The sequence below is a fragment of the Megascapheus bottae genome, chromosome 15, assembly GCF_031878675.1.
Source record: "Megascapheus bottae isolate mThoBot1 chromosome 15, mThoBot2.hap1, whole genome shotgun sequence".
In the NCBI taxonomy this organism is placed as follows: Eukaryota; Metazoa; Chordata; class Mammalia; order Rodentia; family Geomyidae; genus Megascapheus; species Megascapheus bottae.
The window spans coordinates 11,958,516-11,975,967 of NC_143523.1; the positions used below are offsets into that span (position 1 = coordinate 11,958,516).

General features: G+C 38.2%; 1 protein-coding gene and 1 pseudogene across 2 annotated transcripts in view; both read right to left on the reverse strand.

The window, feature by feature from the left end:
- Atrnl1 (attractin like 1) overlaps positions 1-17,452 on the reverse strand; it is a 468,762-nt gene that overhangs the window by 195,813 nt on the left and 255,497 nt on the right. The window lies entirely within an intron of this gene.
- Positions 1,711-2,550, reverse strand: LOC150053803 (calcyclin-binding protein pseudogene; annotated as a pseudogene).

Genomic DNA, 17,452 nt, shown 5'->3' on the forward strand with positions numbered 1-17,452 from the left:
TAGGAGAATGAAAAATGAGTTACTCTGTCATATGGAGACCATTTTGACAATATGTTAAAACTATAAATGTATAATCTTCTTGACCAAACTATTTTATATCTATGTCTTTTTTCCTAATGGTACAAAATCCATTTGTTTACCAAATGTTAATTGAACAGAGAAAGAGAGAGAGAAAGAGAGAGAGAGAGGGGGGGGGAGGGAGAGGGAGAGAGGGAGAGGGAGAGAGAGAGCTAGGAAGAAAGATAGAAAATCTCTTCAAAGAAAACTAACTGAAGTTATAGATTGAAATGTAAAATGTAAATTTACAAAATTCTAGAGTGTAACATAGAAGAAATCCTAGGTGACCTGGGTTATAGTGACAACTTTTTAGATATAGCACCAAAGGCATGAGTCATGAGACAAAGTGATAACTTAGTCTTTATTTAAATCAAAAGCTTCTTCCCTATGAGTGATAATGAAAGGGAATAAGTAAATAAGCTATAAACAGAAAATTTATGCCACAGACAAGAATGGTTATAAAAGTACAAATAAACTTCTAAAACTCAAAAAAAGAAAATGATATGCTAAAAGCTTTAACAAGTATCATATTAAGTGAAGTAAGCCAGACTCAAAGGAACATAGGCTCAAAGGTTTCCCTCATTTGCTATAATCAGTAGAAACCTTGGACTCTTCTAGCAGAGATTTGCAATAGAGCAAAACCTAGATACATAAGGGCATATAGTATGACACTAAATGAAAGGACCTCTAGGATATAGAAACAAAAGCCATATAATGAGTGATTATTGTCCTTAATGTACTATGTTATCTCTCATCTCCTTTGCTTTCCCTTGGATATCTCATATTGTTACACTATTTCATTTTGATTTCTGACAAATTGGATATATGCTTCTTACAAAATTAAGGTATTTTTTTTCTTTGTGTGTGTGTGTGTGTGTGTGTGTGTGTGTGTGTGTCTGTGTCTGTGTATACATGCATGCACAGGCACATATGTGTGTCTGTACATTTACAAAGGCTTGAATATAGAGCATCATTCTCACTTAGCTTTTCTGTTCACAGCTGGTGTTCTACTACATGAGCTATGCCTCCACTTCAATATTTTGCTGAATAATTGGAATGTGATCACCCAAGTATCAGAATAGCTAAGATTACAGGTATGAGCCACAGGCAAGTATTTGACAAAAGTAAGGCACTACTACTATATGACTCAGGAAATGGCACTTTCTGTTTCCTTCTGAGAAGAGTTAAAATCTATGTGCACACTGTTCACAATAGCCAAGTGATAGAAACAACTCAGGTGCCCAACAACAGATATGGATACAAAAAATGTGGTACATATATACAATGGAATTCTACATAGCCAACAATCAAGATAAAATCATGGCATTCACTGGGAACTGGATGAGACTTGAACAAATCATATTGAGTGAGATAAGTCAAGACCAAAAGACCAAAAGGTACATGGTCTCCTTGATATATCGGTATTAGATCAAAACAGTACAAGAGCTACAAATCAATATTCAGGTACCCAAGGTTATTGCCATGGTCTTGGAGATATAAATTTAAGTACATAGACATAAAAATCTAGGATGAGATATATACCATGTTGACATAATGTTATATTATGTAGATTGATATTTATTTTTTTGAAGTGTTTAATAAGCATATTTTATTTAAATAAATCCTCCAGTAGAAAATGAGAGAATTCACTGCCTTTGACTTAGAAGGCTGTGTAAATATCTGCCCAACATTCCATTATTGGAAACATCAGTATTTCCACATACGGTTCCAAGAGGATTTAAAAGTCTCAAAATTCTGGGTCTCCTTTGGCTTGCTTCTCTCTTGATTCCACCCAGGCTTTATTAATGGTGCGCTTCATATCATCGTCTCCATCTTCATAAATCTTCTTTAGAACAGTCATTAATCCCTCACTAGGATCTACTTCAGTGTCATATGAAGACTTTTCTTTCTCTTTGCACTCCTTTTCAACTTGAGTCAAGTAATCCCATCGTACATTTTCTACTTTCTTTCTACATAAGCTAAGAACTGTATCCGTCTTGACTTTTCTTGAACTGCCTTCTACAGAGATGGGCTTCAAGAGATTGTTCACTATCATGGAGTAACTCTTCCCATTTAGATTCTTTACCAAAAGATCAAATGACCTGTCTGTGAAATGCACCTGTACGTTCTCAGTGGGAACCTGATGAACTCCAGTTAAAGTAATGTAGATTTTCACAAACTTATCTGACTGATCCCATCCATAATTGCTGATTTTCACTGTATATCCAGTTGTAATGGGAGCAACAACAGCAGCTGGCTTTTCATTGTCAACCTGTGGTTTCTTCTGTGATTTCTGTTGCATCTTGTTCTTTATTTCTATCTCAATCTTAGATTTTTCAGATGTAAGGGCATCACGTATTCTTTTCCTAGTCGACTTTTCCAGTAATGCTTTTACTTCTTCTAGGTCTTTCTGCAGCTCCTCCAAAGCTGAAGCCATGGTCCGGGCGGGTCAGGCCAAAGGCTGAAACTGCAGCCGCCTGCCGGATCCGATGGGAAAGGATTGATATTATCTATGACAAAGTCTCAGCTTAATTTTAATTACATTCTAAAATTTATGTGCCAGTGATTATATATAGAAATTCTCTCCTTGAATACTTGTTTGTTAAATATGGCACTTGAAATATGATGTAAAAAAATCAGTGTTAGGGACTGGGAGTTTGGCCTAGTAGTAGAGTGCCTGCCTAGCATGAAGGAAGACCCAGGTTCGACTCCTCCGTCCCACATGCATAGCAAAAAGCCAGAAGTGGTGCTATGGAGCTCTAGCCTTGAGAAACCACAAGGACAGTGCTCATGCCCTGAGCCCAAGCCCAGGACTGGCAAAAAAAATCAGTGTTAATAAAATCTTTTAATAAAAAAATAAAAACTATGTGCACAAATACTTATATGTATATATGCAGAACTACAATTCATAGCTGCTGAAAGGTAGAAATAACCAGGATATCCTAAAGCAGGTGAACAGAAAAATAAACTCTGCTTCATACAAATATTACAACATTACATAAAATTCAAAATAAATGAGCTGTTTAGCAATAAAAATACATAAAGAATGCTCAGTGCATATTATTATATGCAGAAGCCAGACTGCAAAACATATGATCATAGTAATCATGGTAATGCTTGATTCCATCTGGAGGACATTTTTTTTTTGCCAGTGGTGGGCCTTGAACTCAGAGCCTGAGCACTGTCCTTGGGATTTCTCAAGGCTAGAGCTCTACTATTTGAGCCTCAGCACCACTTCCAGCTTTTTTTTGGTCTATGTATGTGGTACTAAGGAATTGAATCCAGGTCTTCATGCATGCTAGGCAAGCACTCTATCACAAGGCCAAACTCCCGGCCCCTCCAAATGGAGAACATTATAGAAAGAAAAGGGAAAGCTATGAAGAGCAAAAAGATAAAGTGATGTCAGAGGTTGGAGATGGAGATAGGATACACTGAAGAACAATGAAAATCTGTGGCGGGGGGGACTCAAGTCATTGCAGTTATTGCACACTTTTTCAAAGCCATGAGGAACAACATCCTAAAGGGAAAACTGCTATACAATCTAGACAGCATGTGACTGTGATGAAGCATTCCAACCCCTCATTTGTAATAAATACACTACTCTGTCAGGGGATGTGATGGCAGAGGATGCCCTGCATGTGTGGAGGCATTGGGCACAAATTGTATCTTCTCAATTTTTCCATAAACCTAAAACTACTATACAACAGTTTTTTTTGAAATTAAGTAGTTCCATAAGTGTTGCTGTGGAAATATCTAGTAAGGTGAAAAACAACATATATAGAGGAGAACACAAACATAAGCATTGCATAAAACACAAATATAAAAAACCCAAAATCCTGAAAAGCAGATCACTGAGGGATAGAGAAGATGGCTTCATTTTCATTTTTACTGAATCCCTTTTGGCACCTTTTGAGCTTAGAACATGATTGTTATACAATAATTTTAATACCTACCTAAACAATTCAATATTTTTCCTAATTGCATTTTCAGATTAACTTTGAAAATATATATAATTATAATACATACACACATACTTGTAATTACATGCACACAGTTGTCATACATACATTTTTGGGCTTTATTACAAAGCATAGTATAATGCATAGATTCAAAAGTTCACCTAAATGTGGAAAATCTATTTATACCAGTGGCCATTTGGATATTTAGAATATCATTTGCAAGCAATACAAAATTAGCAAGTTAAAAATTAGTTTCCTATTTGGCCAACCATTTAACTCCTCCCAAGATGATGACTGGACATGCTCTTTTTTGTGAAACGTGATGTTACCTGGTATTGATAATTTCTCTTGCTTTTGTCAGCCTGGATTGGTTTCAAATGGGGACCTCTCAGATATCAAACTCATGAGAAGACAGACTTACAAGTGTGAACCACTGGCACTTAGCAGAAGTTGCTACTTTTAACTGTGAGTTCAAGCTTTCCATGGTCAACCTGGAGTGCAGTTGACTCTTTGCTATGTTAAGTTTTGAAAAGAACTGCAGCAGGAAGTTGTTCTGAACACAGATACATCTTACACAGCAGGGCTCCTCCAGGTGGGAAAGTCATCATTGTTCCTATAACATTTATAAAACCAAGGCAGCAGTTGGTGGGATTGTGTACTTTCAGTTCTTCATGGTTTTCAGTTGACGAATTTCATGTTGTAGATTACGGGGCATATTACTTAACAATGCAGTTTGGCAAAGATGTTTAATTCCATTTATTTACTTTTCACATTCTTGAATACTTCATTAAATGTTGCGATTAGTTCCACATATTCACTCGCATATTTAAATTTCCTGGAAGTCTTTTTACTTCTTTCCGGAGAGTGGAAATGCACCTCGTTATTCAAAGTGTACTTTCCATACTTTACTTTCAGTACTTTTAGCTTCATATTTGAGAGCAGGGAGCAGAGAAGCTGCTTGGGCCTGCAGCTTGATATTCAGCATTGAGAAGTATCTGGTAATGTCCACTACAAAAGCCAGATCACACAGGCACTTTCTGGCTTAAGTTCCCTGACAGGTTTCCCCTTGATTTCAATGAACTCTTTCTATGAACTCTGTCTTCCTAATTCTTTGCAAACTTGGTGCATGATACAGCAGCATATATTTAAATCACTTGGATCATGAATGAGATGATTTTGTTCTTTCTTAACAGATGGAATTAACATTTTTACAAGCTAAAGGTCTATCTGTGTGGTAAGGCCACTTAAATTTTCAGATATACACTCATCTTGTCCTTAATAAAACAAGTCACTCCAACAATTTCTTACCTCATAAAGTCATAAGTGATTTCCTGGGACACAGATCTTCCCACATGTCAAACTCTGTAGTTATTACATGAACAAAAATGGCCAACTGGGCATATTTGTTTCACCATAAACAAGAAAGCAAATACTGGAACTCTGTAGAATACTTCAATGTTTCCCCAATATCTTGTACTAACTTTGTTAATTTGGTCTGTGATGGATCTCTGAGGGAGATCAACTCTGAAGCAATGTTACTTTGGTGTACTTTATATACCATTATTTTATACAGACTTCTCCATCTACACAAGACCTCAGCTTCTTTGAGATTAGGTCTCTTACTTCATATTCTGCCTGAATAATTCTGTATTGTCACCAAGAGGCCTAGTGAAAGTGAGTTGGGATTATAAATCACTGAAGAACACTGACTTTTACCTACACACACTTAAAGTCTTCCAATTCAATTAGTTGAGTTTTGTTTTTGAGTAATCAGGACACTCCAGATTGGCTTTCTTCATTACTGTACATACATTATCAAAACTAGGCACACAGATTTGCCTTTAAATTTAAGGGAAAAATAATCATTTGTTCATTTCTCTCAGAAAGATTGATACTTGGCATAGATTTCTCTTTGTAGCAGGATATGAAGGATGTCAGGCCACATAAGTTTTAGTAACTACCCAGTTTCTGTGTCACCAGCAAAACAATTATTTTTCTCTGATTGCTATTCTAATCCTGTATCTCGGATTTGGAACATATCCAATGTTCATCTCATTGACTCCTGGAGTTTTTTCCGTTTATTTTACTTTCCTTCATCTTCATCAGAGATTCAGTTCTTGTAAGGATTGGTGATCTTGGAACTGTGGATAAGGGTTAGATTGGAGTTATCATCTGGTCAGCATCACCCTAGATCAGTGAATGGAAGACCATCAACTTTACAAGGAATCATCTTATCATATCTTGTCTTGTCATCAGTGGATGGCTCTGGTATTGTCAGGGTGTTAGCATTTTGGCAAGATATACATTCCCAGCTTGCCTTGCACAGACTGTTTTGTGAATCACTGCAATACTGGAAGGATTGGCTTCAGGTAAACAATAAAAAGTGTTTTTGCTTGTCGGCTCAAGTATCCTGTCCTAGCCCATAGTGGTCATTTCTTGTTTTTCTCTCAAAATTATTTTTTACTCTGAATCATTTAGTACAAATTTATATTTCTATGAAAAGAGTTCCAAGATTTATTGGCTTGTCAGGTTTGCCTGCAGTTGCTTTGGCTAGGCCAGATCAAGATGGTTGGTTTTGAGAGCCTGAGGCCTAAATGTATCCTAGTCCAAGCTAAACTTACGAAAAAGAGGTCCCCTCATGCTGAGGATATAAAATCCACAAACACGGGAATTTTCTTTTTCTAATACTGAATCTCTAGTGTCTAAGCCAGTCTCTGCTACACATACCTGGAATCAAATACTTCTTGAATTAAAAGAATTACTGAATATAGTGTGTTGGTATTTATTTCTCCTCAGCCCTCAGTCACAATCTCCTAACATCTATCTTTGCCTTCAGGCTTTTTCTTCCAATTTATCCACCAGAATATTGCCAGAGGGTTTTTTTTTCAATCAAAAACAAGAATTAATTGTACTTTCAAAAAAGTCTAAGTTTCTCAGGATTTTTGTGTCTACTTCACAAACACGTTTCTTGCCACTCACTGTTTTATTCTGAAAATACATGTCACAGCTAGATCACCACTTGTGTGAAATGCCCTCTATTCTCCATGTCCTTTTGTAAAGATCCCACTCAAATACCATTACTGCAATGAAATTATTGCTCCAATTCTCTGAGCATAATTAGTTCCCTTGTTCTAGGTATTTTGGGGTCATGTTATGTCACAGAAAACTTCAAGGCTTTTCTTCACATATTATATGTCTCAGGGGTGAGGACTAGATTTTATTTATCTTTGTTTACCTAGACTTAGCATATTAATAATCAATGAAAGAATAATTCATAGCTATAACCTCACCATTAATACAAATATAGCTATAACCTCACCATTGATACATCATTACATTACAAATGCACATGCAAAAATGCCCTCATTGGAAAGAATCTAAGTATTTTATATTTATTTCCTGATAAGTCTATGATAGTCTGTTATTTAAATTTGCAATCACTTATTTTTGTGCTATTTGAAGTGCATTTTAATATAATATCTTTATAGGAAGGAAGATGGCGCCGAGACAATAGGGATGCTGCCTAGCTTTCTCTGACAAAAAGAGAGAACCAGGGAGTCCCACGAGCCAACTTTCTAAAGAAATCCATAACAACAAACTCAAAAAGCAACGGAGAAGGACTCAAACCGGAAAAGAAATCCAGATAAAGCTCACATCCAACTTTCTCAAAGAATTCGGAACGCTGGACCCCTCCCCCACCTCTTGCCCAAAGCCCCGGAAAGCCCCAATAAGCGGCAGCTGGTGCCCGACCAAGCCACGAAAAGTGGCTTGAGCGGGCGCCAGCTCCATGCGGGGAAAGCGGGGGCGGGCACCGGCTCTAACCCACGAAAAGCGGCTGCAGTGGAGGGCACCAGGCTGGGAGCCCAATGGCTGCAGAAACCAGCACAGAACCGGGCCAGCGAACGGCAGAAGCAGCGGAACCCAGACGCGGAACCAGAACAGCAAGCAGCAGAACCCAGACGCAGCACACAGGCGGCGGCGGAGACCTGAGGGGAGTGAAAGACTCCCCACCACCGTGGAGCACCCGCAGATGGACGCAGAGGCGTGAGTAATACAGCGCGTCCCCAAACACATTGGGAAAGCGGAGCAGGTGCCAAGCAATAGAACTTAACTCAGACCCCAACACCCTGTCTGAGAAAGACTGGCGGGAGCAGGGGGGCAAGGAATTTAGAATCCTGTTCCTCCCCTCAACAGCCCCCTCCCTCAGGCCATTGACTGGAGATTGACAGGCGGGCTACCCATAAGACCCAGCACCCCACCAAGGGAGGTGGGGCTGTCCCAACTCCCACCCGCCCACCAGGCTCCTCACCCAGGCCACTGGATCTGGAGAGTGGAGGGCTTTGAGACCCTGCCTTACAACAGTGGGTAGGGGGTGCGGGTAAATAGGAGCCAGCATCTGCCCCCCCCTCAATTCTCGAGCAGGGCATCCTCCAGCTGGGAATCCTGAGCAAGAAACCACCAAGGGCCCCATCCACAGTCACAGACTCTGACAAAGCAGTGGAAACACAGCAGGGAACTAAAGGGCCAACCAGCAGCCAAGCTCCCCTTCTGAGAACCAAAAAGGCTCAGCTCCGCCCTTGGAGCCCACATCCCCAGCTGGGCCCCGCCCCTGGGAACAGAGGAGCCTCCTGCTGGTCCTGCTGAGAGGTCCTGAAACTCTCAATCCCCAGACCCTTGGCTTGGGGCCGCCCCTGGAAGCAGCACAGGAAAACTTCCGCCAACCACGCTCAGAGGGAAGCTCGCAGATCCATCCCATGGTCCACTGTGAGGCCACTGGTTGGGCTAAGAGCTAGTTGCGCAGCAACACATAAGTTTTATGCTAATACTTTCCAAACTTTGTACTCAAATACTCTACCTACTTACCCCCTGACCTCTCTCATTCTACTTTTCTATCTCTGGACCTCTGCTCCTCTTTCAACCCTTATACTGCATGGATCTACACTTGATGGCTGTTGAGCAACATTGTATATCTAGGTATTTAATTATCTTCTAGGCTCAGAGGGACTTAAAGACAATAGAGATTGGATTGAGAGGCTTATTGTTTTGGATATAAATCGCTTATCAGTGAATAATTAGACTAGTCAGTAACTGCACAAAAAGAAAGAGTGATAACACCAATCAAAACTTGTGAACATCGAGTCTGCCAGCTACAGAGGTCTAGGTTGGTTATATCTGAAAAACAATAATCGTGTTTATTATTAATCTTGCTCCCATTTTCAAATGGGCAGAACAAGAAACTCAAGAAAAATGTCAAATCAAGAAACAACATCTCCCACCTCCCCCACCCAATGTAAACAGCCAATGGAACAGTCACTGGCAAGCCTAGAGGAGAGTCTTCCAAGTGCTGTACAAATGCAATTGATAAACATCATTAATGAAAAATGTGAAAATATAAAGAAAGAGATAAGGGAGGAAGCCATATCTGAACAAAAGGAAACCATAAACAAGGTGATAAGTGAAAAAGAAGGAGCCATAAAGGAAGCCATGATAAAGGCTGTTCAAAGAAAGATGGATGAATTCATAGAATCCACAAATAAAAAGGTGACCGTACTCCAGCAAATGTTCAAAGAAAATAAAGCTACTGAGCTAACCACTCAAATGGAAATCAAGGAGCTAAAGAAATCCATACATGATCTAAAAGAAGAGATGCAAGGCATCAAAAATGAGCAATTAGTAGCAAGGGAGATGAAAAATAAAGTAGATAGCTTTGATAGCAGGTTAGACAATGCAGAGGAGAAAATTTCCGGGGCTGAAGATAATTTAGTAATTATAGAGAAAGAACAGAAAATGAGTCAATCCAAATCTAGGAAAAATGAGAGAGCACTTCAGGAGGTCCAAGATACAATTAGGAAGCCTAATTTAAGGCTAATTGGTATTGAGGAGGGTCTGGAGAAAGAGGTCAATGGTATTGGAAATATACTTCAGGGAATCATCTCAGAGAATTTCCCAAATATCCAGAAGGGCAGACCCATCCAGATACAAGAAGCTTTTAGAACCCCAAACAGACCTGACCAGAAAAGAACATCTCACCGGGACATCGTAATCCGAACTGGATCAGTAGAAACCAAACAAAGGATCCTAAAGGCAGCCAGGGAAAAGGGTTCAGTAACCTATAAAGGAACACCAATCAGAATAACCCCAGATTACTCAGCAGAGACCATGCAAGCAAGAAGTGACTGGAAGCATATATGTCATGCCCTTAAGTCAAATAACTACCAACCAAGAATACTGTACCCAGCTAAGCTCTCATTCATAACTGAGGGAACAATAAAAACATAACATTCCAGGGAAAAGCTGCAACAATATGTCGCAACAAAACCAACACTACAGAGAATTCTGAAAGATGGTCTATACATAGAAAACCAAAATAAAGGCAATATAGGGAAAGAAATGGCACCTAAACAGCATACCACCTAAGGACCACAAGAACTGTCAAGACACAGGCCCAAATAAAAGCTTTTAAAAATGGTAGGACCTAATAAATATCTCTCAATCCTAACTCTCAATATCAATGGACTCAACTCTCCAATTAAACGGCATAGGCTGTCTAGTTGGATCAAAAAGCAAGAGCCATCGTTCTGCTGTCTTCAAGAGACACATCTTACCCAAAAAAACAAGCATCTTTTGAAAGTGAGAGGTTGGAATAAACTCTATCAAGCTAACGGCCCCCATAAACAGGCTGGAGTTGCCATCCTCATATCAGATAAAATAGACTTCAAACCAAAATTAGTAAGAAAAGACAAAGAAGGTTACTACATACTACTAAAGGGATCTTTCCTCCAGGAAGACATAACTATCCTAAATATTTACACACCCAATCCCGGAGCTCCAAACTTCATCAAGCAAACTTTACTTACACTGAAACCATACATAGATCGAAATATAGTGATTGTCGTGACTTTAACACACCACTTTCACCTATGGACAGATCAACAAGGCAAAAACTCAACAGAGAAACCTTAGAACTGAACAACTATATAGACCAACTAGATCTAACAGACATCTGCAGAATATTCCACCCAGCAAAAACACAATATACATTTTTCTCAGCAGCACATGGAACATTTTCCAAAATAGATCACATCTTAGGCCATAAAACAAACCTGGACAGATTCAGAAACACAGAAATTATTCCATGCACACTCTCAGACCACAAAGGCATCAAACTGGAACTGAACACACATCTCCACCAACGAAAACCCTGTAACTCATGGAGACTGAACAACACATTGTTGAATCACCAATGGGTCATCGAAGAGATCAGAACAGAAATCCAACAGTTTATGAAATTTAACAGTAAGGAGCACACAAAATACCAACTCCTTTGGGACACAGCAAAGGCAGTACTCAGAGGAAAATTTATAGCGCTGAGTGCCTACAACAACAAGTTGGAAAAATTGCAAACCAACAAGTTAATATCCCACCTTAAGCTACTGGAAAAAGAGCAACAAACCAACCCTAATCCCAGTAGAAGAAAGCAAATAATTAAAATCAAAGCAGAATTAAGTGACTTGGAATCCAAAAAAAGTATAGAAAAAATCAACAAAACAAGGAGTTGGTTCTTTGAAAGAATTAACAAAATTGACAAGCCCTTAGCAAATCTTACCAAAAAAAGAAGAGAGCATATCGAAATAAAATCACAGATGAAAATGGTAATATCACGACAGAACTTACCAAGATCCAGAATATCATAAGGGAATACTTCTCAAACCTTTATGCCAACAAATTTGAGAATCTAGATGAAATGGATGAATTCCTAGCCAATATGGATGAATTCCTAGCCAATATTAACACTGAACCAAGAAGAACTAAGCCAACTCAACAGGTCTATTTCAAGCTCTGAAATAGAAATGGCAATTAGAGAACTTCCACCTAAGAAAAGCCCAGGGCCAGATGGATTCACAGCTGAATTCTATAAGGTCTTCAAAGCAGAGCTCACACCAATACTCCTCAAGCTCTTCAACGAAATTGAAAATGAAGGTTCCTTACCAAACTCATTCTATGAAGCCAGTATAACCCTCATCCCCAAACCAGACAGAGATTCATCAAAGAAAGAGAACTATAGACCTATATCTTTGATGAACATCGATGCAAAACTTCTCAACAAAATACTGGCCAACCGTCTACAACAACTCATCAAAAAAATTATACACTATGATCAAACTGGATTCATCACAGGGAGGCGAAGCTGGTTCAACATAGCAAATCAATTAATATAATTCAACACATCAACAGGAGCAAAGACAAAAATCACATGATTGTCTCAATAGATGCGGAAAAGGCATTTGACAAGATTCAACACCCCTTTATGTTAAAAGCTATGGAGAAACTAGGAATCCATGGAACATTCCTCAATGTAATAAAGGCTGTGTATGAGAAACCTACTGCGAGTATTACACTTAATGGTGAAAATCTAAAGCCATTCCCTCTAAAATCAGGAATGAGACAAGGATGCCCACTCTCTCCACTCCTCTTTAACATAGTACTAGAATTCCTAGCCAGTGCAATAAGGCAAGAAGCAAGCATAAAGGGGATCCAAGTAGGGAAAGAGGAAATAAAACTATCCCTCTTTGCAGATGACATGATTCTGTATTTAAAGAATCCTATAGACTCTACTCCCAAGCTCCTTGAGCTGGTCCAAAGCTTTGGAAGAGTAGCAGGCTATAAAATCAACCCTCAAAAATCAACTGCCTTCCTTTATGCCAACAGTGAGAGGAACGAGGCAATAATCAGGAAAGAAACTCCTTTCAGGATAGCCTCAAAGAAAATAAAGTACCTAGGAATTAGCTTAACTAAGAATGTAAAGGACCTTTTTGATGAAAACTTTAAAACCCTAAAAAAGGAAATTAAAGCAGAACTAAGGAAATGGAAAAACCTCCCATGCTCCTGGATTGGAAGAATCAACATTGTGAAAATGACAATCTTGCCAAGAGCTATCTACAAATTCAATGCAATACCCGTCAACATCCCAATGTCATTCTTTAAAGAAATAGAAGAGGCAATCCAAAATTTCATATGGAATAATAAAAGACCCCGTATAGCAAAAACACTTCTTAGCAGAAAGAACAGCGCTGGAGGAATTTCAATTCCAAACTTTAGACTCTATTACAGAGCTATAATTCTCAAAAGAGCTTGGTACTGGCACAGGAACAGGCCTGAAGACCAATGGAATAGAACTGAGGACCCAGATATTAAACCACAGACCTATGGCCACCTAATCTTTGACAAGGGAGCCAAAAAAATAGAATGGAAGAAAGACAGCCTCTTCAACAAGTTGTGCTGGCAGAACTGGTTAAGCACCTGCAGAAAACTAAAACTGGATCCTTCTTTGTCACCTTACACTAGAATTAACTCCAAATGGATCAAAGACCTGGAGGTAAAAGCTGACACACTGAAAACTCTACAGGAAGGAATAGGAGATATACTAGGCCTCCTTGGCACAGGTCGAAACTTTCTTAATAAGGACCAAGAATCACAACAAATCAGAGAAAGGCTGGATAAGTGGGACTGCATTAAACTGCAGAGCTTTTGCATGGCAAAGGACATAGCTACTAAACTAATCAGGAAGCCTACAGAGTGGGAGAAGATCTTCACCAACCAAACAACGGACAAAGGCCTCATATCTAAAATATATCAACAACTCAAAAAATTGAATCACTCCAAAACTAACCTCCAAAGTAACAACCATCCCATTAAAAGATGGGCCAAAGACTTAAAGAGAGTCTTCTCTGAAGAAGAAACAAAAATGGCCTATAGACACATGAAGAAATGCTCAACATCTCTGGTCATAAAAGAAATGCAAATCAAAACAACTCTAAGATTCTACCTCACTCCAGCTAGAATGGCCAGGATCAGGAAAACGAATGACAACAGATGCTGGAGGGGATGTGGCCAGGAGGGATCACTACTACACTGTTGGTGGGAGTGCAAACTCGTCCAACCACTATGGAAAGCAGTGTGGCAGTGCCTCAAAAGGCTAAACATAGAACTCCCCTATGACCCAGCAATTCCACTACTTGGCATTTACCCAACCATCCAGAAACAAGGACATACTAAACCCACTAGCACAACAATGTTCATTGCAGCACTATTCACCATAGCAAAGATATGGAACCAACCTAGATGTCCCTCAGTTGATGAGTGGATCAACAAGTTGTGGTATTTGCACACAATGGAATTCTATGCTGCTGTCAGAAAGAATGACATCGCCCCATTTGTTAGGAAATGGAAAGACTTAGAAAAAATCATATTAAGTGAAGTAAGCCAGACTCAAAGGAACTTAGGCTCAATGGTTTCCCTCATTCATCATAATCAGTAGAAACCTTGGGCTCTACTAGCAGAGATTTGCAATAGAGCAAAATCTTGATACATAAGGACATGTAATGTGAAGCTAATTGAAAGGACCTCCAGGATAGTGAAACAAAAGCCATATAATGAATGATTGTTGTCCTTAATGTAGTATGTTGTCTCTCATCTCCTTTGCTGTCCCTTGGTTATCTCATATTGGTATAGTATCTCACTTTGTTATCTGATATATTGAATTTATTTGTATTTGGATATTTGAAATTTGATAGGGAAGGGGGGAAAACCAAGACGGGTGGGGGGTGTGGGGGGGAGGGAAACGGGTACCAAGACATGTGAAAGGGTATCAATGTATGTGAATTAATGCACCTTCTATCTGGCAAATATCATGTAACCCTTTTACTAATTACAATAAAAAAATAAACTTAAAAGATAAAAAATATATATATATAATATCTTTATATATTTTTAACTACTGGTGATTCTAAAATCTTAATTTTTATGTTAGCTAAGAAGGAATATTTGAATAATTTAAGCAAATATGGCTTAAAAATATTTTAAAATAATTAGAAAAATTATAAGCTTGCATTTGTAAGCCACTGAAGAAATTCTACATTAGTGTTGTTAGAGAATAATTATTTTAATAACTAACTGGTTACGTTTACATTTTTCAATAGGTAGAACCTATCAATATGTCAATAGTGGCTTTAAAAGAAGAGTGACTTTTTATTAAAGAATTTATTAACATTGATTTTTACATCATATTTCAAATGATGTGTTTAACAAACAAGTATTCAAGAAGGGATTCTCTACATACAATCACTGGCACTTAGATTTTAGAACATAATTAAAATTAGGCTGATTGTTTGTATGTCACAGATAAATATTTATCTGTGTAATAAAACATGTCTATAGAGTCATTTTGTGATATTTTATAGCAGTTTTTGAAAGGCTTACTTTTAACTAGAATACAGAAGCATCCTTTCTCCCTAACTCAAATAATAACCAAGAAAGATTAAGTGGTAACTCTTGGGAGGATGTTTATTTTTAAGGTAAGATTTTACAAGCCTTGGGTTTTATATTACTGGCTTTGTTTGTTTGATATTTGTTGTAAGAAATGTCCTATCAGTGATTCCCTAAGCTAGAACTTTTCATTAATACTAAAAATGCACTCTAATTCCTGCATTCCATTACCCTATCTATTCTATATACTTCCCAGTAGTGAGAATGATGGGCCCATGGTCATATAGGGGCCAAGAACTAATTTGGTATACAGCAGACAGACAAGAATACTTCTTTTTGGCATATGTGGCAATGGTGTGTACAGATGACTTCCATATGGCTGGTAAATGATGATATAAATAGCTTGTGGCAAAAAAAAAAGGATCTTCCAATCCTTTACTCACACAGAGAAAATCATGCAAATTCTAACAAATCTGCCAAGACAGTAGAAGCAGACTTTTTAAGTCTTGATACACACAGAGGAAGAAAACTTCCAGGTTTAGCAAAATGTGTACTAATAGTTATCAACACTGAAAGGAAAAAGGAAACATACCTTTAAAAAATTTCCTTTGTGGCCGGGAGTTTGGCCTAGTGGGTAAAGTGCTTGCCTAGCATGCATGAAGACCTGGGTTCGATTCTTCAGTACCACATACATAGAAAAAAGCCAGAAGTGGTGCTGAGGCTCAAGTGGTAGAGCTCTAGCCTTGAGAAAGTCCAAGGACAGTGCTCAGGCCCTGAGCTCAAGCCCAGGACTGTCAAAAAAAAAATCTTTTGTGAAAGTAACAGAGTTTCTTCTGCTAGAGCAGAGGCATGACAATTACGCACATTCCCCAAATCACAAGGGAGGTGTATTACATGGAAAAAAATGCTAAAAAAAAAAAAAAGCTTTGATGAATAATGAATGCTGCTAATGGTTCTGGTATGATTCTAGACACTTTATGTATTTTAATGCTGTTACTCTTCATGACAACCCTGTGGTAATCATTAGTGTAACCTGCTTTTATCTAATGAAATAAAGGTTAAAGAATTGTATTAACTTACCAATCAAATATTATTTTATCAGAAAACCTATGATTCATATCCAGGCCTGGTTGACTACAAAGTTTAAGCTAATATTTTACTGTCTCAAACATAAAATCAAAACAAAATAAACTTCAAATTCTGCCAATGTGGCCAACACTACTAAGTATGTTTAGTCTTTCCCTTTTATTTAAGTCACTTCAAATCCTTTTGGAAGATAAACAAGTACAGAATAGCACTGGAGTAAATCCTAATGCATACAAAAAAGCCACTGCTCCTCAATATTGTTTGCACAAATGGAGAAGTCATTTGGGGAGATACTTAAAATACTTACAATTATGCATTTTTTGTGTCTTATCAACACATGCCCAGGATTCATTAGTGGTGCAATTAAGTCCATAGCTCTAACAAACATATGCTTTAACAGCTCCTTTGTCTTGCCTAAACTCTATATCTTCACTACCTTTCAAATTGTTCTACTTGTAGATGACAAAGGGTGGTGATAAACAGGCAGACTTACAGTGTAATTACTGTCCTCTTTGTCCCTCCTTTAAAATTGTTTGAGGCCAATTCCTAGTACTTCACATATTATTATAACAAGAGAAAAGTTTTCTAATAAAACAAGTCTTTTGCTATCATTTTCAGCTTTCTTTTGATAATGTGAATTGATTTTTTTTAAAAGAGCTCCAACAGCTCAGTCTTTGAAATGTTACCTCAAATAGGTCAGACTCTTACTTTCTTGATTGCCTTCTATAGCATGAAAGGCTGGTTGGGTTTTCTCAGGACTTTCTCCTGAGACCTCCCATGGATCATTTCTCTTAGTAGAAAAGAATCCACTGACTGAGCCTATCCTAAAGCTAACAAACTGAGCTTTCCATGGGGAAACAACAGCAATTGAGTGCAGCTATTGACCAACCTTCTATAGTTAAAAATACAACATACTGTACTTTGTTTGATTCAGTCTTGAATCACGGTCATTTTCATGCTTTTCTGGAAGTACTTATTACTTAGTAACCTTGCAGACAAGTAGAATAAAATATACTCTATTTATTGGCTGGTGTCTTCTTCAGCTTTTGCTGTGTTTCATCATGCATTCATATATGTGGATGTAT